The sequence below is a fragment of the Microtus oregoni genome, unplaced genomic scaffold (assembly GCF_018167655.1).
Source record: "Microtus oregoni isolate MIOR12 unplaced genomic scaffold, Mior012 000015F_ref0000493, whole genome shotgun sequence".
NCBI lineage: Eukaryota > Metazoa > Chordata > Mammalia > Rodentia > Cricetidae > Microtus > Microtus oregoni.
The window spans coordinates 44,134,648-44,159,609 of record NW_024543074.1 but is presented as its reverse complement, the minus strand read 5'-3'; positions in this window follow the sequence as shown (position 1 = coordinate 44,159,609).

The window sequence follows — 24,962 nt, the reverse complement described above, 5'->3', positions numbered from 1 at the left end:
CATCTTCCTGTTTCTACCTGTGCCAAGGTAGGGAATCACAGACATGTTCCTCCATGCCAGTTGTATGTGGTGCTGGAGCTCAGTTGTAGGGCTTTAAGCATGCTAGGCAAGTCCACTACCAACTGAGTTGTAGCCCCAGCCGCCCACCCATCCTTGCTGTCTCTGAGAGTGGTGTCCCCCATCACAGGAGCGGTTCCTTCCTTCAGCCAGTCTTGGTGAAGTGCTCTGTCTAATGGTACCCAGTAGCGACTGACTCAAAGGCTGGTGAGGACTATTCAAGGCTGACCTCACCAGGTCTGGCCAGGGGAACTCCAACTGCGACCATCTGGTGTGAGCCTGACCTCCCATGTTGCCTAGAAAATGGGGCAGAGCCATGCTGCTGCCGGAGGCTAGCCGCTGCCAGTTGGCCCAGAGGTCTGGGAACCCAGGTGCAAAGGGCTATGGGGATTAGAGCAGGAAAGGCCAGATCCAGGCCTGTGAGGGTGAAACTGGACAGAGGCTGCTGGCGGCCCCTGGGAGAGCATAGTGGAACAGGGCCGCCGAGTCGGCACCCTATCTTGGGTGGCTATTTTCTTGGCTCCTAAGAAAACTTCACAATCCTTCCTCATTTTCTTTGTTTTCCAAAGCTAAGTCTGTTGCTGTACACATCTGGGCTCAGCAGTGAGGTGTGGGAGGCCGCTCTCATCCTCACTGACAAGGGCTGTGGATTGTTCATGCGTCTTGGACCTCAACCTATAGGATGCTGAACTGGGTTAGGTGCTTTCTGGAAACTCACTGTATTAATGGGAAGGTAGACCTGTCTAAGGGATAGAGGGGCCATGCCCACCTCTCCCACAAGGGGAGCCAGATTGTGCCAAGAGACAGTGAGAGCACAGTGGAAAAACTCATGTGTGGAGGGCTGAGGAAGCAAGAGCTCCGTCTCAGGGGAAAGGAGAGAAGGGGCTAGGTCTGGGCTTGACAAGCAAGCGCTGAGTGTTGGAAAGTGTCTGGCTCAGCACTCTGGGACTCAGAAGGTCTGAGAAGTGGCTGTGTTCAGGACTGGGACAAGTTGACTTCAAAAAGCTGTGACATCAAGCTTTGGAGCATGAAGTATTGCTGGCCCAGGGAGGGAGGACAAGTGTTGTTTCTCAGAGAAGCGTGATGTTCCAGAGCCAGAGAGAGATGGACGGCTTCCACAGTGCCTCCTGAGGATCTGCTGCCCTCAAGCCAGCCAGCCCCTGTGGGAAATGGTGGGCTGAGTGGACTCAATAAGGAAACACTGTTACCATCATGGAAACTGTTTTTCTCTGGAATTAATATAATTGACTGGACCTCATTAAATCTGATTATTAATTTATTAAACTAAAAGAAAGAAATGAGCTTTGCAATTATCTCAAAAGATGTTTAATAAAAACTTACCAGTTAGCCACAAACCACAAAGAATAGAAAAAAAATCTCATCAGGAGAGAGAGAGAGAGAGAGAGAGAGAGAGAAAGAAAGTAAATATCAGGATCTAAAATCCAGCATTGGGCTTAACAGTCTGGAAAGTTCCATTAATGTAGATCCCAAACAATGCTCTTTCCACCACTATTGGTCAATGTTTCTCTGGAGGTGGTAACTAGGAAAATAAGATAAAAAGAATTAAGAGATAAGTACTGCTGGGTGGTGGTGATGCACACCTTTAATCCCAGCACTTGAGAGGCAGAGGCAGATCTCTTTGAGTTCGAGGTCAGAGCTAGTTCCAGCACAGCAAAGGCTATGCAAAGAAACCCTGCCAAGGAGGGGGGTGGGTAAAGTAAATGAATAACAAGTACTAGACGGAGGAAAATAGTCATTCTTCGCAGATGCTAATGTTAGTCCATCTAGAATGCCCGGGAGAACTTTTGCGAAGAATGGGGAATCCATAAGAGTGGCTAGAATGAAGCATATTCATTATATATTCATATATGTATATTTCCATTTCATATATATGAACCTATTTCATATATAAGTATGTATATATATATATACACCATAGCTTTTTCAAATGTTAAGTCATAAATAATTATAAGACGTGATGAAAATGGGGTTAGAGAGCTGGTTTGTCAGTTAAAGCACTTGCTGCTCTTGCAGAGGACTTCAGTCCCATTCCCAGCACCCCATGACAGCTCGTAACCACCTGTAGCTCCAGTTCCAGGGGATCCAGCACACTCCTCTGACCTTCCGGGGGCTTTTGTACATGTCTGATGATGCACAGACACACTCAAGAACACATAAAATAAGTGCAAACTGAATTTTCTGAGGCTGCCTGGTGGAGGTGCACAACTTTAATTCCAGCACTAGGGAGGCAGAGGCAGGAGGATCTCTGAGTTGGAGGCCAGTCTGGTCTACAAAGTGAGTTCCAGGATAGCCAAGGCTACACAGAGAAACCTTGTCTTGAAAAACCAACAAAACAAAACAAACAAACAGGAAAAAAATTAAAAATAGCTTTAAATATAATAAAATAATTTGCCACTCACAATAACAGTGGAACATAGACATAGAAATGAATTAGAGCTCAATAAGGGCCTAGGAATGCTGATATGAGTGGATTAAGAAGAAAACAACATATATGGAACATGTATAGACCATGCTCCTTAAAAACTCAATATTTTAAAAACTTATTAATGGATACATTCAATGAAATTTCAATAAAAATTATTTGGATAGAAGGGGTGGAGAAGATGACCCTGAAGATCAACTGGAAAGGTTAATATGGAAGGAAACCCAAAGGGGAGGTGCTCTATAGACTCCAGAGTACACAGGCAGTACATCTAAAATAATGAAGCATAAGTGCATGAGTAGATCAGAAGAATCCTTAGTAAGTGATGAAGCATGACTTTAATGCAGAAGGATGAAGTTCATTCAATAAATCATCTTAAGGGGTTTGCCTCATCAGCACATAGACTAAAACTGGAGTGATACAGATTATCATGGCCCCTGTGCAAAGATAAGATCTGTGAGGCCTTCTGAGAGGCAGACACCGCTGATCCTAGAAGCTATAGGTTATTAAATGAAAATCCCAGTGCCAGGCATGGGATACCTCTCTAGGAGTTGCTGGTCAGGGAGGTCCTTATGCCCCCCCCCCAATAATACAGGCTATTGCTACTGCACTTGGTTACCCACTAGAGCTAGATGATAAGATGCTATTGCTGAAAATAGCTCACTCAAAACATTGAGAAATCAAACTTGAACTCAAGATAAAATCTTCCTCCCCGCAGGCTAACTTCCATAGTTCAGGAAGGTACTATTCAGGAAGGTGTTATTCAGGCAGCTGGGAGAAAAAAAGCCTTAACAGTCTTGCCGAGATGTGGGCCTAGTATGCTACATGACTGAACTGCCAGGCAAAATGAGCCACTGTAGCAATGGGGTACCAGTGTTAAGGGAGTAACCAACCAACTACATTCTGGGGGGATTTGAAGCTCACTTCACAGAAGGAAATGTGTACTGGGTATTGTCAGCTGGTCAAAAGCCTACGGCTAGGGAGGTCATAGGTCTTACCAGGGAAGCTACAGCTGTTGTTTTGATAAATTGGACGCGATGTAGCTGTCAAATTGTCCTCTAAATATTTGTTTATGTTCATAGATTAGTGCTGCTCTCGGCCTTGGTTAGAGAAGGCTCTTCTTACAGTGGGTGGAGGTTACGGTAAAGACTTAGAACTCGGGCTGGAGAGATGGCTCAGTGGTTAAACCTGCTCTTCCAAAGGTCCTGAGTTCAATTCCCGGCAACCACATGGTGGCTCACAACCATCTGTAATAAGGTCTGGTGCCCTCTTCTGGCCTGCAGACATACAGACAGAATATTATATACATAATGAATAAATAAATAAATATTTTTTTAAAAAGACTTAGAACTGGTCAAAGTTATTGAGGATAAGTGACCATGGAATACTCATACATAAGTGAAACATCTATATCACTCCATCTGCTGCTCAGGGAACACCACAGAAGATAAGGCAGAAAGAAAGTGCTGGAGGCTTGGAGGATTGCTCTAAAGCTGTCTTCCAGACAGAGCACAGCTATTGCACTCATAACTCGCAGCAGCTGTGGCTACCTGCAGAAAGCCTCCAGGACGAGATTGTGCTTATCAGCATTCTATCACAGCGTTCTATCACAGACAGAGCAGTTCATGGTTGCTGGGAAAGGGGAAAACGTGTTCTTCAGTGGTGTAGCCACTGGCAAGAGTTGTGTATGCTCCGGTAAAAAACCCGTTACCCATGCTCGTGCAGGGGCAGGAGGCATCCACAGGGATGGTGGTCAAAGTACGTCTATATGTGTGTGAGATTTTCAGAATGTCATGAGGAGGCTGTTTTCTATATAGCAACAGAACAGCCAGGGTTGGAATCTTATATACTATGTAGTTTTTCTATATGGTATATAGTTTTTATATATACTATATAAAATGAGCCTCACATGGATTCATTTTATATGTGTGTGTGTGTGTGTGTGTGTGTGTGTGTGGTGTGTGGTGTGTGTGTGTGCTTATATATATCGCCTTTTTAGATCACCTTTCTTGATGCTGTGGCTAAATACCTGACAGGAACCATTTGTGAAAGGAAGGCCTTGTGGCTGGGGCAGCCCACTGGTGGTGGGAGCTGGAGGCCTGTGCTGTTTGCCTCTGAGTAAATCAGGAAGCAGAGAGCTCCAGTAAGATTCAGAAATGGGCATCACCTTTAAGGCCTGCCCCCAGTGACCCACTTTTGTTAACTAAGCCACAGTCAAAAGGTTCCACACACCCCCAAAAGCAACATTGCCAGCTGGGAAAATAGTTCTTAAACATTTGAATGTGGGACTTTTCACTTTTAAACGTAACAGTATATTTAAATGATAACAGTATGAATGTTTTTCTAAGCAGTTCAGGTAAGCTTACACTTAACAATAGACTAATAAACAAGGCATGGCGACTCACACCTGTAATCTCAGCACTCAGGAGACTGAAGCAGGAGGATTTCTGTGAGTTGAAGGCCAATCTGGGTTACAGAGTAAGACGCTGTCTCAAAAGATAAAGCAAACAAAAACAATAACAAACAAACAAACCAAAAACCCACCACCACCAGCAATCAACAAACTATAGGAGCTTGGAGCCGGGCGATGGTGGCGCACGCCTTTAATCCCAGCACTCGGGAGGCAGAGGTAGGCGGATCTCTGTGAGTTCGAGACCAGCCTGGTCTAGAGAGCTAGTTCCAGGACAGGCTCCAAAGCCACAGAGAAACCCTGTCTCGAAAAACCAAAAAAAAAAAACTATAGGAGCTTGTACTAAACATGGATTAAGATTTTAATAGTCTTGGGGTGGAAAACCTTTTTTCATCACAATAATATTTTTGTTACACAAGAGTTAAGAAATCAGAGGCATATACTACTGACTACCGACAGTTATTATTTGTTTTTAATACTTATTTATTTTGTTGTTTTATGTGTATTAGTGTTTTGCTTGCATGTATGTCTGTCTACCATGGGCCTTCCTGGCGCTGTGGAACTACCGATGGCTGAGACATTGTCTGGGTGCTGGGAATTGAACCTGGTCCTGGTCCTCTGGAAGAGCAACAAGTGCTCCTAACCACTGAGACATCTCTCCCGCCTCCACCAGTGTTATTTCTGGAGACGATGTTTGGGGGCATTTATTTTTATTGTGTTTGTAACTTAAACAGGTGGCAAAAGCAACTTACGCGGGGGGCGGGGGCTTATTTTTGACTCACAGCTGGAAGGTGCAGTTGTCGAAGCAGGGAAGGTGTGGCCGCCGGAGCCGGATGCAGCTGTCCACTGCGCTGCAGTCAGGAAGCAGAGAGAAACGAGTTCAGGTCGTCACCTCGCTTGTTTTTTTTTCCTTCATTTAGGAACCCCAGCCCATGGCATGGTACCACCCACATTTAGATGGATCCTCTACCTCAGTCGCCCCAAACTAGGAAATCCTTCACAGAAGTTCGTTTCCGCGGTGACTCAGAATCTGGTCGCGCTGACAAGGCCAACTAGCAGATCCCACTTCTACTTACTTGTCGTATGTACTAGCAGACTGTGTTCCTTTCTACAGGGCTGAGTTTCCAGCACACACCGTTTCCCTCTGGCCTTAAGAACCCTTCCTCTAACATTTCCAGTACCGAAAAATCTACTGCTGTATTTCTCATCCCAGGTTTTGAAGAGCGTTTCCTTAGACAGAGAACACTGAGTTGATTTTATTGAATATATCATTCCGTCCTCTTCGTGTGTGTGTGTGTGTGTGTGTGTGTGTGAGAGAGAGAGAGAGAGAGAGAGACAGACAGAGAGAGACAGAGACAGAGAGCAGAGAGACACACAGAGAGAGAGGACACAAGCACATGTGTATGAACAAACGCAGTACTCAGGCAGTTGTGTGGGAATGCTGAGGCCAGAGGAGGGCAATGAGTGTGCTGACCTCTCACTCTCTCTTTGCCTTATTCACTTGAGACACGGTCTCTTACTGGACCCTGGGCTAGGCTATCAGTCAGCAAGCCCCCGTGAGCCTCCTTTTCATACCCCACACCTTTAATTTGCTGGCTTAAACTTGTCCCCATCTCGATGTTTTTTTGAATTTTATGTATGTGGGTGTTTTGTCTGCATGTATATCTGTGTACCGTGTGAGTTCCTAGGGCCTGCAGAGGCGAGAGAGAGTCCTCACTTACATAGTTATGTATTTTATTTTCTGCTTCTTCAATGGTTGTTAGTATTTGATCAGGTAATGAGAATTGTAGATATGTCAAGTGTTATTTTCTCCTCTAAGGAATAGTGTTTCGCTAAACAGAAACTTTACCATTTAATTCCACTGAGTTTTGGTTTTAGGCCTAAGGTACCATAGAGGTAGAGTGTCCCTTCTCTGAGGAGGTAGACTTTTCAAGTTTTTCTGGGGGGAGAGAGAATACATGTGTGCACATATTCATGTGTGTACAGGTCTGTGTGTGCACATGGAAGCCAGAGGCCATATTCAGCTCTCATTCCTCAGGTGCCCTATATACCTTGATTTTTTACAAATAAATCTTTGTAATTTTTGATTAGATTGCTTACTGTTATTTTATGTGTGAGTGTTTGGCCTGTGTATATGTTTGTGTACCACATGCATGTACTGGAGGTCAGAAGAGGGTGTCACAACCCTGGAACTGGAGTTGGAAAGGGTTATAAACCATCATGTGGGTGCTGGGAATCAAATCTGGATCCTCTGAAAGAATAGTCAGTACTCTTAACCACTGAGCCATGTCTACATCTTGATTTTTTTCTCACTAGCCTGGAGCTTGCCAAGTAGGCTAGGCTAGCAGACCAGCAAGTCCCTGGGATCCACTTGTATTTGACTCCACAGTTCTGAAAATATAAGCACACACTATGTCTGGCCCTTTAAATGTAGGTTCTGGGGACAAATCCAGGTCCCTGTGCCTGCCAGACAGGCACTTCAGTAACTCCATCTCCTCAGCCCTGTCTAAGGTTTTGCTGGAACACTCAGAGTGTTCAGTAGTTTAGGAAGGAATCAAGACAGGTGCCAGCACAGATTGACCTCTGAAACTTCATTTAGTGTGCACACTCACAGGGCACTGTGTGTGTGTGTGTGTGTGTGTGTGCGCACGCGCGCGCGCACCTTACACAAGAGTCTTGAATGGATCTCCATGTAGCTCTGTGGGTTTCCCTCTTAGGGCAGCTCCTTCTGCTCCGAATCCCTGCCAACACATTTCAGCCACCTCAACATACACACTCCGTTTCTGCTCTCTTCTCTCTACTCGTTGAGACCTTTGCTCTGTTTTGGTTGCTTCCCTCGGCCAGAATTTGGGAAGAGTCCCAGGCAAAAACCTAAACCAAAAACCATTGTTGAGTGTTGTGATTACTTCATGTGTTTCCCTGCTCAAAAATGAAAGTGACCTCATATTCAATGGGTGCAAGTCGTTGCTAGAATTGTTTTATCTAGTTGAGGAGTTTCTTACGTGTGTGGGGGTGGTAAGCTTTTTACCACACGGTCTTGGTCATAACCTATGAAAAAGCTCAAAACTTTAAAGAAAGGAGAAGACGCCATTGGTTCTACCCTTGCCAGGTCTTTCTGATTTGGCAACAGAAGCAGACGCAGCAACACTTTCTATTGTTCCCATGATGGGTAAAACATGCCTGACCAATCCTCTTGCCAAAAGCCAGGACAAAAGTCAGACGAAATATATAAAACAGGGCTGAAGATGTAGCGCAGTTAGCAGAATGTTTGACTAGCGTGTGTGAGGCCCTGGGTTTGATCCCCAGCACAGCGTAAAATGGGTATGGACTAAAGGAGGGGGCAGGAAGATCAGGAGTTCAAGGACACCCTCAGCTACAGAGAAAGCTGGGAAGGCAGGTGAGGACCGAGGGTCACAATCCTCGAGCAAACAAGATACACACTAGACTCCACCTGTGCTCAGGCACTTCCCCCAGGTACGTTTTACACTGGGCGGCATAGGGGGAGAAGGGCCCAGAGAAAGCAGCAATCTTACCAAATCTGGGATACAGAGGTCAGAATTGAAGGATGCCCCAAAGGCTGGGACTTAAAGTGGGATGATTCGAGAAGGGAGGTGATGTAGAGATGTTACCCAAGCTTTTAAACAGCAGTCCCTAGTTAAAGACCAGGGACGATCTCAAAAGCAGAGTGCTAGGAAGACAATTGGAATTCTAGTTCAGGAGGGATCATCTTGGCGAGCACCAAGGTTTTCATCCAAGTCCAGAGAGAGAGAGAGAGAGAGAGAGAGAGAGAGAGATTGTGCTAAGTCAGGCCCTGGCAGTAGTCAGGTGGTCTATTGGTAGCCTGTCTGCCAAATGTCATCCAAACTGTATGGACCAAATGACTAAAAACCAAAAGAAAAGACAATGAGAATAGACAGAAAACCAGGAACTCTAAATAATTATGATTAAAATGTTTAAGAAAACAGAAGAAAAGAAAAAATACATGAATAGTCAGAGCACTTAAGATAGAATTGCAATATAAAAAGGAATCAACTGGACCCAGAGAGCTAAGCAATGCAGTATCTGTCAGACAGAACTCACGGATTTGGGGCTGGGGAGATGCCCTTGTGGGTAAATCACTTTTTTAAAAAAAAATATTTATTTATATTATTTATTATGTATACAATATTCTGTCTGTGTGTATGCCTGCTGGCCAGAAGAGGGCACTAGACCTCATTACAGATGGTTGTGAGCCACCATGTGGTTGCTGAGAGTTGAACTCAAGACCTTTGGTAGAGCAGGAAATGCTCTTAACCTCTAAGCCATCTCTCCAGCCCTCGGTAAATCACTTTCTACACAAGCGTGAGGACTCCTGAACCCACACAAATGCCAAGTGGGTGTAGTGACCCTCCTATAAACCCAGTACTTGGGAGACTGAGACAAGGTCCTCCTGGAGAAAGCTGGCCAGCTCAACAGGATCTGGTTCAAGCAACTCTGATTCAACATAAGGTGGAGTATGATGGAGGATGGTACTGCACATCAGCCTCTTGCCTACATACACAAGTGTGCACACATGCACACACACACATGCACACACACACATGCATGGACCCATACATGCATGCACAAACGTATGCACATGCATGTATACATACATATACATAAAAAAGAAAAGAGAACTCATGGATTTAAAAATTGAATGGATGTCGAAGAAGATATAATCAGTGAACTAGTAAATGCCCAAACCAAAATACACAGGTGAATGCAAAAGCAGAGAAAATACAATAAATAAGATACATGGGACGGGATGTTGTCAAACAGAGGATATACGCATGGCTGGCATTTGAGATGTCATTCAAGGGTGATAGCAAGAGAGAGAATGGCCAAGAGTTTTCCGCCATCAGCGGGAGACAGCAAAGGAAGAGTATGAAGGAAACACATGGAGCCATGTCATAGCCGAGCTAGTATAGAGCAAAGAAAGTCTTGAAAGTCCATGTGGGGAACAACGGAGCCATTCCAGGGCTATCCTCTTTCCAACAGGAATGATGGAATTTGTGGACAGTAGAACGACATCTTTAAACAGAAAGACAAAGAACCCTATTAACATAGGCACATTTATTTATTTACGTGTTTGCACATATGCAAATGTGTGTGCACTTGCTCACTAAGGCCAGCAGAGGGCTTCGGATCCCCGGAACTGAAGTAACAGTATTTGTAAGCTGCCTTCTGGGGGTGATGAAATGAATGTGTTCTCGGGAAAAGCAGCAAGCTCTCTTAACCACTGAGCTGTTTCTCTAGCTCCCAGATTTCTTTACCCAGTAAAAATAGCCTTCCAAATGACAGGTGCAGAAGGCACTTCTGAAAAATGAAGGTCAAATATGTCATCAGCAGACCCTCACTGTGTGGAATTCTAGTAGAACTCTGTCGGGGAAACGTGGGGTTGTTTGCTATTGGACAGAAATGGTGTTAGAGACAGGAAATATGAGGGTAAAGGTGAATATTGACTGTTTCAAGTGATTATTATTCCCAAGTCACAGTAATACACTGTGGATTTTGTAACGCGTGCTATCTGGGTAATAAACTCTGATTATTATTTATAAATACAACCTGCTGTTGTGTCCCACCCTCTCATCTCAGACTTTGCTCATCCTGTGTCCTCTGTGACCAGCTACTTGGGGGACCGCATTTCGCCCCTCTCCTTGATGTTGCTACCCGAGTCCTTCCTTCTGTAGGTGTCCTCTGCTCCAGGGACTCACTGTACGTTTCTTCACCCATGTGACCTCTTCTCCTACAAAAGCCAAAATGACCACATGAATTCTGGGCAGACTTTTATTTTCTTGAGACAGACTTTCTCTGTGAAACAATCATAGCTGTCCTGGAACTCACTCTGTAGACCAGGCTGGCATTCGAACTCATAGAGATCCACCTGCCTCTGCTTTCCAGGTGTGCACTACCACTGCCTGGATTAGGTACACTTTTTAAAAAAATACTTTAAAATTACGTGTGTGTGTGTGTGTGTGTGTGTGTGTGTGTGTGTGTAGGTATATACAGGTGCTCATGGAAGCCAGAAGAAGGCATCAGATGCCCTGGAGCAGGAGTTACAGGCAGTCATGAGCCTTCGGGCTTTCAGGTTGGAAACAGAACTCCTCTGTAAGCAGTATGAGCTTTTCACCACTGAGCTATCTCTCCAGCCCCATCTCATCGTTAGCCTGGCAGTGTCCAGTGGGGACATCAGTGGCTATTAACTGGTGGGTTAAATGTATGTGAGGTATAGAGGGCTTTAGAAGCCCCAGGCTGAGTGAGTGGATGATGCCCTTGATATTTCATAAGCACGGCCAGGGCAGCTAGAGTTCTCTTCGGTCCCTGAACCAGGCCTTCAAAGGTAGGTGCAGGCAGCTCCCTCCACATCCAGTTTCTTCTTCCTGCCCATCTTTATTTGAAATCCCATTAGTTGGTGCCTTAGTTAGGGTTTCTACCTAAGAGAAGAGACACCATGACCATAGCAACCCTTATAAGAAAAACATTTAATGTTTTATTAAACATTAAAACATTAAACAGTTGGTGGGGGCTGGCTTACAGTTTCAGAGGTTCAGTCCATTACCATCACGATACAGAGCTTGGCCATGGGTGTGCAGGCAGAAATGGTGCTGGAGAAGTAGCGGAGTGTCCTGTATCTTGCAGGCAATGGGAAGTTGACTGTGGCAACTGGTGAAGCTTAAACAAAAGAGACCTCAAAGCCCACAGTGACACACTTTGTCCAACCAATAAGGCCATACCTACTCCAACAAAGTCACACCTCCCAACAGTGCCACTCCCTTTGGGGGTCTTTTTTTTTTAATTTTTTTCAAACCACCACAGTTGGGCTCAGTCGTAAGTGATAGTGGCAGGAGACTGCTGATGTTGTCTACATGGGTCAGTAGCTGGCACACAACGGGGGGTGGGATAGTGAGGGGAGTCTGGAGGGACGAGTGGAAACTGTCTGAGAGAGCACCTACTCTTCTATTGCTGTGAATAGACTCCGCAACCGAGGTAACTGATAAGAGAAGTGTATTGGATCTTACAGCTTCAGAGGGTGAGCCCATGACCATCGTGGCGAGGAGGAGCATAGCAGCTGGCAGGCGTGGCACTTGAACAGCAACTGAGACCTTGAGGGGGTGGGTGGGAGGGAGAGAGAGGGCGTGGTTTTTGAAAGCCCACCCCCGGTGACACACCTGCTCCAACAAAGCCATACTGTCATTTTTATCTGAGTTGTTCCATTTACCAATAAAGACTCCAGAGTCAGATGTTAGCGTGAAAATCTGCTAGATCAGAGACACCGAGAAAGTACCCAGATGACCTTCCTTTTTAGCTAGAGACCCAGCAAGAGAGCTTCTCTCCACACGGTCCAAAACTGAAAAAGACCACAAATCTCTAAGTCCTTTCCTACTCCTTCTGTGACTGTCTCTCTACAGGTCTTACTGGGTCCTTCATCCTCTCTAAGGCCAATTCCTATCCACTGAGTCAAAGTTAATTTTATTAACACAGTATCGGGGTTTCAATGTGATCAAATATCACGAAATACACTTTCTAATCTTTCCCAAGTGGTTTCACCAATTGAGGACCAAACATTCAAATCTATGAGCCTATGGGGACCATTCTCATTCAAACCACCACGCTATTCAACCCAGATGGCAACTGTGTGTGTTATTTACACTTAGCACAATGGACTGTTCCATTAATTCATAACTGTAAGCACTGAAAGTCCCTGGAAAGGGATCCTGGCAGTCAGGAGCCAAGCAGTACCATAAAGTCACTACAAGTATAGCATCTTACAGCCCTGCTCCAGGGAAAGGTTTCCCCAATCTAACAACTCTGCTCGGGCAGGGGAGGGTTTCCCCTTCTGCTCTGCTCTGTCTCTGGCAAAAGGTGTTACTTCTCTGCTCTGTTCAATTTCCGGGAAAGAAGGTCTCACCCAAACCTCCTTCAAGAGATTTATTGGAAGGGATGAATTCAGGAGGGTGGCTGCCTCTGCTAGCAGTAACCTGAACAGGCACAGACCTTATATAAGGATGGAATTTTCCCAGGGAGGGAATTGTCAGATTTCAATCCCTGAGCCTGGACAAACTCAGAGATTGACTGGGTTTCATACTCAGGGATTGGTTGGTTTTTGTTCTCAGTTGGTCGGGGTAGAGTGTGTTTCTTTGGCTCTGGTTTCGGGGCCAAAGTGTGTTTCTTTCACTGGCAGGGTGGTTTTCTTTGGCTGTTTTACCCAACAGTAGCTCAATCACAGACGCAATCCAGGGCATCCTAGGAATCCAGCCAGATAAGATCAGGGATCCAGTCCTGTGTCTCCTGGGTTGCTCATCTCAGCAGGAGCCAGGCTATTCTGGGTTTGTTCAGAGTTCTGCTAGTGACCTTGCCTTGTCCTTTCCTGGTTTTTCTGCATGATTCATTCTTGATTTTGGTCACAGGCTCCGCCATCCCAGGATGCCTCCAAGGCTCAAGTAACCTTAGCTGGCTACAGAGGGTCCTCGTTTTCACAGGCTCAGCAAAAGTTTTGGGACTTTCTTACCATCCTCCCTATCTTCCGTACTGGAAGTCCCAGGCTGGAGTTACTCTCTAGGGTCGGGAAAGCTCACATCAGCCAGTTTGTTCATACTGATATAGTAAGAAAGGACCCAGCTGAACCTTGTCAGATCAGAGACCCGGGCACTCAGTCAGTCCCAGGAGGGTTTTAAAAATGAGTTATTTGAGCCGGGCGGTGGTGGCGCACGCCTTTAATCCCAGCACTCGGGAGGCAGAGGCAGGCGGATCTCTGTGAGTTCGAGACCAGCCTGGTCTACAAGAGCTAGTTTCAGGACAGGCTCCAAAACCACAGAGAAACCCTGTCTCGAAAAACAAACAACAACAACAACAAAAAAAAAACAAAACAAAAATGAGTTATTTGAGAAAAGTAAACATCAAAAACCAAGCAACCCAACTGAAAAGAAATGGGGGCATGGAATTAAACAGAGAGCTGACAAAAGATAAAAATTCAAATGATCTTGAAACATTTTAAAACCTCTTTAGCATCCTTAGCCATTGGGGAAGTGCAAATTAAAACTACTTTCAGATTTAATCTTACCCAGTCAAAATGACTACGACAAAAAAAAAAAAAAGACACTAAATGCTGGTATGGATGTGGGGAAAGGGGAACCCTTAATTCACTGTTGGTGGAAGTGAAAACTGGCGCAGCCCCCGTGGAAACGAGTGTGGCAGTTCCTCAAAAAGCTAGAAATAGATTAATCCATGACACAGCTGTATCAGTGGTGGTGATACACCCGAGGGACTCTAGGTCTTACTTCAGAGAACTACGTCCGCGTTCGTTGCCATTCTGTTTATGAGAGCTAGGAATCTAGATATGCATCACTCCATGAACAGATAATGAAAATGTGCTTCATATATGCACAATGGAATTATAATTCGGCCGTTAAGAAGAATGAAATTATGAAACTCACATGTAAATGAAAATACTGCATATGCTTTATACATGAAATATCTGTGTAGGTTGTATAAACAATCATTATGAGTGAGATAACCTCGGCCCAGAAAGACAAATGTCGCATGCTTTTTCTCATATGTGGATGCTAGCGTTGGATCTTCAGGTATCTGTGTTTCATTTGAAATACCGATAAAGGCCAGGAAATTTGTATGGAGCCATGGCAGGGACTTTCAAGAGAGTTAGAACACATATGGGGGGTGGCTAATAGAATAGGAAGGGTTAAATTAGCGTTGGGGGTTGGGAGGACATGGCAGAGGGTTGAGTACTTGGAGGGCTCTGCCGGAGAGGCCCACGATGACACGTTAACTGAGTGTCCCATGGTGGGCTTCCTGCACCCCCTGGTGGTCATCTTTATTTTTGCAGATTCTGAGCTAGGAGGACGCTTCAGGGGCGGGCTTCAAGGCCCTTCCTTCCCAAGGTCCGGCAGGCACCTTGGGCACAAATAGCTGTTAGTTCTTTGAGGTGGAGCTTGAGAAAACGCTGTCTGGATGAAGGGAGGGGGCGAGCCCGGCTGTTGGTGGCTGTGCAGTGAGAGTGCCGGTGTCCCAAACAGCCGTCGTCATTCATAGTGTCCCGCGGTGTAGCGGCTTTGAGAAAGCTGCCCTTCTGCTCTTACTACTTGGACCATGCACTTTTCAGTCAAGAAAGGACACGCTTCCAGCTGTCCCTACTCAACCAGGATGCTGGATCCTGTAGATGAGGGAGGAAGGCAGTTTGTGGGACCCAGGCCCTCAGATGGCCGGCTCAGGGTAAGAATCAAGTTAGAGTCTGGCTTAATTTTTTAATATTTATTTTTATTTTATGTTCATGAGTGTTTTGCCTGCATACATGTATGTGCACTATGTGAGTCCCAGGTGCCCACAGAATTCGGAAGAAGGCATTAGATTCCCTGGAAGATGAGTTGGGATGGTTGTGGGCTGCCGCGTGGGTGCAGGGAACTGCATGAGCAAGTGCGTTCAGCTGCCGAGCCATTCTGGTACCACCGCGCCCCTCCTCTGTTCCAGTTTAAAGATTGCTAGGTCAGAGTCAAGAGAAGAGACAGAGGACAGGACACACCTGTCCTTGTCATTTGAGAGGACAAAGCCAATGTGTGCATATGTGAATTCCTCCATCTTGTATCGATACTTGTGTGCATCTGTGTGTGTTGCTGCGCATGCGCGTGCGTGCTTGCACACACGTGAGTGGTCTATGTTGTTATTTCGGGCTAATGAGAGAGGCCTCTCATCCGCTCCTCCTTTTCAGACACGGAAGTACAAAAACTATTGAGCTTATCAGAGTTTCATGCAAGTATCTGAGTTGTGGAAAAAATGCAGAAGTTGCCAAAAGAGAAAATACTACATTTTCTATGTAAATGTATATGGAGAAGACAAATACTATGTGTGAGTAAATATAACATCTTCACATGGGAATGAGTCCACTGGAGTACGGCCAAGTTTTTACACAGTTAAACACTGTGGGCTTTCATGGGCTCGGAGTGTTCTGGAATATGTCTGATACGGCATGCAGTGGCCAGAGACTCCAGAGGAATGAACGCCCTGGCCTCCTTGAGGTGAGTCAGGGACTTAGGGTTCTAGTGACTTGTATGTTCAAATGTGGTTGTCTACTCAAGGTTCCCATGTTCCTCTGGTTGGGGCTGTGTGTGGCAGCTTGGGGTTAGGGTCAGCTCTGCTAACCCATGTGGTGATTTTGTACAAATTATCCAGATACCCACAGTCCGGCTCCCTTTGTTTTTACTGGCGGTGGGAGTTTGGGCTAGGTGTTTCCAGGGTCTTGGCTACTTATTCAGAGAATTGAAAATGAGGGCTCATACAGATTTGCCAAAGAAGCAAAGGAAGTTTGTCCGGAGCAAAGAAAGCCCGAACGCAGATATGGACGGATATACTTCAAGAGAGCCAGCAGGGCCTGTGAGTGGGAGAACTCAGCTCCCTTTATGAGGTTCAAGAGAAGAGTCTGGTTACGGAGGGGTATAGCTTGGGTGATTTTCTGTTTTGGTTGATAGATTAGATCACACAACAATTTTTCCTACTGTACATGTGCTTCCCCATAATGCATCTGATTTTTTAATAAAAGCCATGCCTAATTATGGAAAAGCATAGGCTTAAGATGGTAAACAGGGGATTCCCCTAGACGTTTACTCGAGGGCACAATTCGTCATACTGTGAATATATCACAAACAAATTCAGGCTGGATTGCTCCTTCTGTTTTTCATATCAGACTGTGTTGGGACTACACTTGAATAGAATCTGTCTAAATTTGATAGTTATGAGGGGCTACTGTAGTACACACCATTCACTCATTCCCTAGGCCAGAGTCACTCATGAGTGGAGTCACTGACATCAGTCTCACCCCCAAAAGGATGCAGGGTGACAAGCCATGTTTCATTATAGTCAAGTAAGGTTTTTTTTTTTTAAATTTAAAAATAACAGCAGAAAATGAGGCCCAGGAGAGATCGGGCGGGGCAGGGAGAATTAGCGCTGGGCTATCATTAAGTGGGTGACTGCCTTGCAGAAGAAAGAGCCTTGCAATTGGGGAAGCAGGGCTGTGATTAGGTTTCCATGCCAGCCCCAAGCGACTGGTGTGCTTTCTGGGGCTAGCTGGCTTGGCTAGAACTCCTGTTCAGTCTGGGGGTTGTCGTTAGTCATCCTTTAGCAGGGCCTGCTCTAGGTGGTAGAGCTTGAATGGAACCCTGCCTGGGGGGAGAACATTCAGTGAGTGAGTGAGGGACCTAGCCTTTCCTAGGCTGTTAGTGAATTCTCAAATCTGGGCAATTTTCTTTCTCACTATTACCATAGATCATCCCCAGCTATCTCCTAGCCTACCCTGGTATTCTTTCTGCTCAACTTCAAGCTCTTCTCTTTCTTCTTCCCCACCCCCATAGAAGACCGAATTTTCTTTCTTAACCTCAAACTCGATCCTTTTCCCCTGCTCTGTCTTCACTTCAGGGTGACAGCTGCCTGGTTCAGCACTAATCCCTTCTGCAGTTTAGGAGATACCCGGTGACCTAGCCTGACCTCTGCGGCTTTATCTCGTCTTACTTTCCTGGGTCTACTGACTTCTGGATTCAGGCTGGAAAGTCACAAAATACCCAAAAATCTCTTCTGTCATATTTTAGTCAGATGTCCAGTGGCTATCCTCGAGTGCCCTACCCATCCATCTCTTCCTCACTCACTACTAATACACAGCCCCAGTGTGACCCCAGGGTTGAAGGCAAAGGGACAGAGCAGCTACTGGGCCGCCATAATAATCTTAAAAGCATGGATCATACTACACACTTCACAGTATCTGTGTCTGGGTCCAGTCAGACGGCTCAGCAGGTAAAGTGCTTGCTCTTGAGTCTGGTGACTGGAGTTCAATCACCCAGATCCAAACGGTAGAAGGAGAGAATCAGCTCCTGAAAATTACTCCCTGGCCCCCACATGTGTGCTGTGGTATACACATACCCCTCACCCATGAAAGTAAAATGTAATAAAAATGTTGGATTTCTGCCTTTGTAGACACCACACAGAGCTGACTCCTGGCACTCTGCGTGCTTGCACTGTGTGGTGTTTAGACCAGAATGAAGCAGAGTGCGGGAAGGAGCTGAAGTCTAAGCTCACTGTTTTCACGTTGGGGGCCTCCTGAGAGTTGCTGGGTAATTACAGCTGCTCAAAGGCCCGCGATAGCTAATGATAGCGTGATTTGTGCTGGCTTTGTTGTTCCTGGTGCCAGTGGTCCATGTGGGAGGTAGCTGAGAGGTGGCTTAAAGCCACCCCAGGTAATTGCTTTAGATTTTCACTCATGACATAGTGCAGGGATAGGGGAAGGGATGACTTATTTGGTCTTTGCCAGGGTTGGCCTAGCAGGCTAAGGATCTGCCAGGTGGCAGTTAAGTGCCATTTTGAAACTCAGGTCATGTTGCCTGCCCTCTGCTTCTGGTCTTCAGAATTGGGACATACCCATTTTCCTTCAGTTCCTAGAAAGGGGGAAACCTGGGATATACGCAGGGTTGGTCCTAGGGTTCAGTGGAAAGATATATCCTATAGATATGGATGTTTACATACCTACATACACACACTCATACACACAATACATACATGCACACATACATACATATAGATATACATACATTTACACATACACATACCTACACACATACTTACATACATTCACACATACACACGCATACATTAATGCATACATACATACATATAATAATGTGTCAATAGATACAGTGCTCCCTGTGTGGCATAGCTTGACTCAGAAAGGAATGCCATCCAAGACCAGGAGCTTGTGAACCCCGACCAGATCTCTAGCTACTTCAGTGTTTGCCAAGGCCTCAGCTACCAAAAGCTAAGGAGGCTTCAGTGCTGAGAGCCAAGTTTGCCTGTTCCCCTTCCCCTGGGGAAATACAGGCAAATGGGGGCAGGAGAAGTTGAGGAGTCCCGGTTTAGAGGAAAGGACTGTACCCCCAAACGACCGCTCACTCATCTAGTCATCTATCTGCCCAGTACAGAGGTTCTTGCTTCTCCTTGGGTAACGTTAGGTCTTTCCCTAAGCATGGTGAAAGCAGAGGACAAGTCAAGGAATCAGGGATGTCACCTAGGGACAGGGAAGAACACAGGAGGTGCTCATTTCCTTTCCTGAGGCAGAAGAAAAGTTGGAGCAGAAGCAGTTAGGATAGTGTGGGATGCAGTGTGATGTTTCACTTTATCCATACTTATGGCTGGGGAGTTCTTGTAAGCACTTCCTTTTGACATTACAACATGATGTCATCTGCAAATCCACAAGTTTATTCTCTTAAGAACCATCGAGTTTAGTTAAAGCACACACACACACACACACACACACACACACACTTTCATGTTTTAAGTAAGTTTCCAATTTTATGTTGGGTTGAAATCATAGGACTCTTTGGTCTCATGTGACCCATGGGCCATGGGTTGGACACCTTTGCGTCTATCAGCAGAGCTTACATACAGAGGGGCCAGCAGTACAGAATGTTCTACCTAGGTATGTCTGTAGCTAGGGTTTCAGGGTATGGGGTTTATTTAAAAGGAAATTGGCTCAGACCTGTGTTTAATTCCTTTCGGTGTTTTGGCAACAACACAAATACTTTTAATAGTGCCAGGAATGCTAAGGCCCCATCTTAAGTTCAAGTGCTCAGGTAAAGCACACAGCTGGTTGCATCACAAAGTAGCCGAGGCACTTTGTATTTCTAGGGAGAGAGAAGAAAGTAGGGGAATTATTGGATTTTTGAATGTTGGCAAACTTTTTTTGTTGCGACTATTGGCCCTCCAATAACAACATGGAGACTTATTATTAATTATGAAAGCTTAGATAATAGCTTAGGCTTTTTCCTAGCTAGTTCTTACAATTTAAGTTAACCCATACTTTTATTAATCTCTATTTGGTGTGGAACAATTGTATTCTGTCAATTATATTTTAAATAAAGCTGATTGGTCAGTAGCCTGGCAGGAAGTATAGGCAGGACAACCAGACAGGAAGTAGAGGCAGGTCAATGAGAACAGGAGTATTCTGGGAAGAAGGAAGCTCTTTCTGCAGTCCTGGCCCCGCCACAGAAGAAGCAAGATGTGACTGCCTTGCTGAAAAAGGTACCAAGCCATGTGGCTAACATAGATTAAGAATAATGGACTAATACAAGTTGTAAGAGTTAATAAGAAGCCTGAGCTAATGGGCCAATCAGTTTATAACTAATGTAGACCTCTGTGTGATTTCTTTGGGACTTAACAATTGTGGGAACCAGGCGGGACAGAAAAACCTCTGTCAACATGTATTCTATCATATGACTTTTAACGCTATCCCATTTCATGTGTCTGACTCAGTCTGCATCTGTCTGGTTTCTCCTTCTTCTTCCCAGTGTTCTCTCTTTCCCCCAAATCCTGCCTAGCTATTGGCTGTTCAGCTTTTTATTAAACCAGTCAGAGTGATACATATTCACAGTTTACAAAAAGATTATTTCACAACATTTCCTCTGTTTTGCCTAAATAAAAAGGAAAGGTTTTAACTCTAACACAGTAAAACTATATACATTAAAAACAATTACTAAGCAAGAAATATATTTCAATTTTTAGTCCATTAGTACTTGACAAATTTAGAGAAAATATTCCATTATCTATTCTCTCTTGATGGGTCCAAAGTTTTGTATCTAATTACTTTGTATCATAACTAGGGAAAGCTGTAATTATAACTATTTAGTCTTCAACTCCATCAGAGACCCCAAAAGGATATAATTACCTGAGTAAACAGGAAGTGCAGAGCAAGCAACTTCCAAAACTATGAAGCAACAAACACATCTGGCTGCCTGACAGTCACCCACAGTTCTTCTGTGATGTTGGGGCATCCATCTTTGGCCTATCAGCCTAGAATATCTGACAGACTTTTTTTGTGAAGCAGAAATTTTTGAAGAACTGTCCTACCCTGTCTTGGCAAATTTTGGCAGTTGTTTTCCTGTGTGTCCTACAGAATGGCCAGAAGAATTTTCTATGAAGCAGGAATTTTGAAGGACTGTCCCACTTTATCTTGACAAAGTTCAGCAGTCTTTTTCCTATGTGCCCTGCTTGTCCAGTTTATACAGCATACTATCAGCAGTCAAGGTAAGGGCAGTTTCTTGCCCAAATAGTTAGTTTTTGCCACAAAGAAAGCAAACTCCATAGGAAGGTTCTTCAATGCCCATCATCTTCTCTGAAGTAAATTGGTGCTGCCAGGAGCAATCATATCTGACTGTCATGAAAAGCCCTATGTTAACAAAACCTTTAAAGGCCGTATTCTGTAGGTCTTTGAATCTATCTAAAGTATATCTGTTTGTCCTTGAAAACATACCTAATGTGACTACAAGTTTGATTGTTTTAGGTGATTAACTACTAACCTGCATTTTTATTATCCTATGTAGTTTGTTGTAGGGTTAAGCCAGCCCCTTTAGGAGGCGGGTTTGCCTCAGGCGAATGCGTAAAGATAAATTTTGCCTTTTCTTTTCTACCTCCTGGGCTACGCGGGAACCTAGGTTCTGTAAGTTTATCATTAAAGTTGTAAATATTCTTTTATATCTGCATTGCGTTTATTTACGCCGATACAGTTTGTAATAATAATGACAACATATTATAACTTTATTATAAATAATAATTTTCAGATACTAGAAATTTGAATTACATCGTTAAATTAGATGCATTAAATCAGAGTAGAAATGTATATATAGTATGTTCTAAGGAAAATAACTTAAAATTTGTATCAATATACAAAAATCTATACCAATGTAAAATATTTGAAACTAGTGGTTGTTCAAAAGCAGATTCAACAATACACTCTTTTATCTCAGCATAGAGAAATAACTATTCCCATATTCCCAAATATTGTTTATAATTATTTGTTTACGTTTAAAGGGGGATATGATGTAGATATGAATAATTTGCACTGGTATGGATCTTGGTTTATTGATACAAATTTAAGGTCAATTTTGTTATATGTATATGTATTTCTGATCTTGATTAAGGTATTGTGCTTGTGTAGCTCATTTAAAAATGTAATGTATAATTAAGAAATATAAGTTAATAGATACTCATAATAGTTAAGCTTGTAGTCGTGTTAGTTAGATTTTCTAGACGTATAGAGATATATTTCAGTTAGATAGGTATTCTTCAAGTCTTTCAGAGACCTTCAGAATATGGCATTTAAAATGTTTAAGAACTTAAGACTTTTCATGACAGTGAGACACATCTGCTCCTGGAAGCACCAAGCTATTTTAAGAGGAAGATGAGCATCGAAGAGGCTCCTTAGCCATTTGGGCAGGAAACTGCTCTTGCCTGAACTGCTTTACTGGACATGCAGTACCTGCAAAAAATGACTACTGAACTTGCCTAAGGTGAGATGATCCTTTGGGGTCCCTGCTTCATGAAAGAGTCTGTGAGACATTCTGCAGGATACAGAAGAAATTGACTAAACTGTCTTTGAAATTTCCTCCTTAATGGAAAAGTCTGCCAGATACTATGGGCCTGTAGGCTTAAGATGTATGCCCCAACAGTACAAAAGAACTTTGTCTAGGCAGTGAGATGTCTCTGTCAATTCTAGAGTTTTGGAAGTTGCTTACAATGTACTTCCTGTTTACTTAGGTAATATTATATCCTTCTGGAGTCTTTGATGGGGTTGAAGAATTTATAGTGATAGTTATAGTTTTCCTTAGTTATGATAAAAAATAAAGTAGATATAAATATTATAACTGTAATTCTTGCTTGATATGTGTTTTGTTATATGTAATTTTACTATGTTAAAGTTAAAGCTTTCCTTTTTGTTTAAACAGAAAAGGGGAAATAGCGTGGGAGGTCCTCCCGTCTATGTGTTGCTTTCATTGGTTAATGAATAAAGAAACTGCCTTGGCCTAGTTGATAGGGCAAAACTTAGGTAGGCAGGGAAGACAGAATTGAATTCTGGGAGGGAAAAGGCAGAGTCAGAGAGAGACACCATGGTTCCTCCACCTGAGACAGATATCAGTTAGAATCTTTGCCAGTAAGCCACTCCCACATGGCGATACACAGATTAATAGAAATGGGTTAAATCAATATAAGAGTTAGCCAATAAGAAGCTAGAGCTAATGGGCCAAGCAGTGTCTTAATTAATACAATTTCTGTGTGATTATTTTGGTTCTGGGTGGCCAGGATGAACAAGCAGACTCCTTACTACAAACTAGCAGCCTCTTCCTACAACATCTCTCCTTTTTCTCTTCAGAAAGAGATCCCTGAATCTAATCTCCTTTGTTTTTCTTTTTTGTTGGCCATGACCAGTAATAATTTGTAACCAACCTCCAAATGATGACTAACCTCCATAATCCACCAAATAACCAAAAACTATCCATCCCACCTCTTAGAAATGTGGGTGTTATATACTCTAGACTGCTTCCTGGTGTGTGTGTGTGTGTGTGTGTGTGTGTGTGTGTGTGCGCAATCTTTAGGGGGCCCCACGAAAATTAGAATAATGGTCAAGTCCTGGCTAGAATAGTCTGTGAGGCTGGACCATCTCAGCCAGCAGCCCTGAAGCTGTTCTGTACACAGAACTCTAAGGAAACAGCAACAGAGGCATTCTGAGAGGCTGAATCACCTGGGCCATCAGTTTTCTTTGTTATCTGGTCCCCTTGTCCTGAAAACACACACATTTTCAAAGGTATATACCAGCACAAGGTATATATATAGCATCAGCACAAGTATGGAATGTGCAGTGTGCACAAGTCAGTTAAAAATGATTTTTTTTTGTTTTCTGTTTAAGCAGGTAAGATATATGTAATCGGTCTTGTAGTTTTTTTAGGTTTATTTTTTTATATCTGTAGTCAGGATTTTTATGGGGTTTTTCTAGATCAAATCAACCTTGAATGAATCCACAACCTTTTGTTTTCTGTAGAAAAGCAAAACCTCTTTTCTAATGCAACATATTTTTGACTTCCATTTTGAAGTTAAGACATTTTAAAAATATATAGCTTGACTTAATTTAGCAGCTTCCCTAATCTAATGTCTCTCAGCAGCTGTCATTCATTCAGCAGCAATCAAATCTTTCAAAGAGAGCACAATAGCAGACAGGATCCAGACTCACTGTGCATTTCCCATCTCTACGTGGCTTATTTACTCAACTGTTTTTAAACTATATACTTATATGTTATGACTGTTGATATCCTTTTCCTTTTTTCTTGTGCCTACTCACATTGTTAAACACACTGCAACCTGTTTGGAGGTCTTTTCTGTCAAAATCTGCTTTACTGCATATCTGTAACCTTCTCTGTCTACATGAGCAAGAGTTAAACCTCAAGACACTTAGTTCATTGTGTGCTGGCAGCTTAATCCTGCAGGTAACAGCCAGAGATTCATCTCATAAGAGCCCACATGAGAGACTGTGGGACTAGGAAGCCATGTTTGGTTCCATTTTTGTGTGTTTGGATCCTTTTTAAAAACTGGCTCAGGTCTTATGTGGAAATATGTTCCCAGATGTTGGGTGGCATTTGTTGGCTGACATTTTTGGTTGGGACTGTTGTCTCCTCAGTAATAAAATGGAGACTTATTATTATGAAAGCTTAGCTCGTAGCTCTTATAACTTAAATTAACCCACGTTATGTTTATTAATCTCTATTCTACCATGTGGCTTTTACTTGTATCCTATTTTGTGTGTCTTACTCATTCCATGTCTGTTTGACTTCTTTCCAGTGCCTTCTCTGCCCAGAAAATCCTGTCTAGCTATCAGCGGTTCAGCTTTTTATGAAACCAAATAGAGTGACACATATTCACAGTGTAAAACACGACATTGTCACCTGCAAATGTGCAAGTTTATTCTCTTAATAACCACAGAGTTGAGTTAAAACACACACACACACACACACACACACACACACACATTCATGTTATAAGTAACTTTCCAGTTTTGTGTTGGGGTGAAATCGTAGGACTCTTTGGTCTCATGTGACCCATTGGCCATGTGTTAGACACCTTTGTGTCTATCAGCAGAGCTTACATGAAGAGGGGTCAGCAGTGCATACTCATGGCAGACAACAATACAGAATGTTCTACCTAGGTACATCTGTAGCA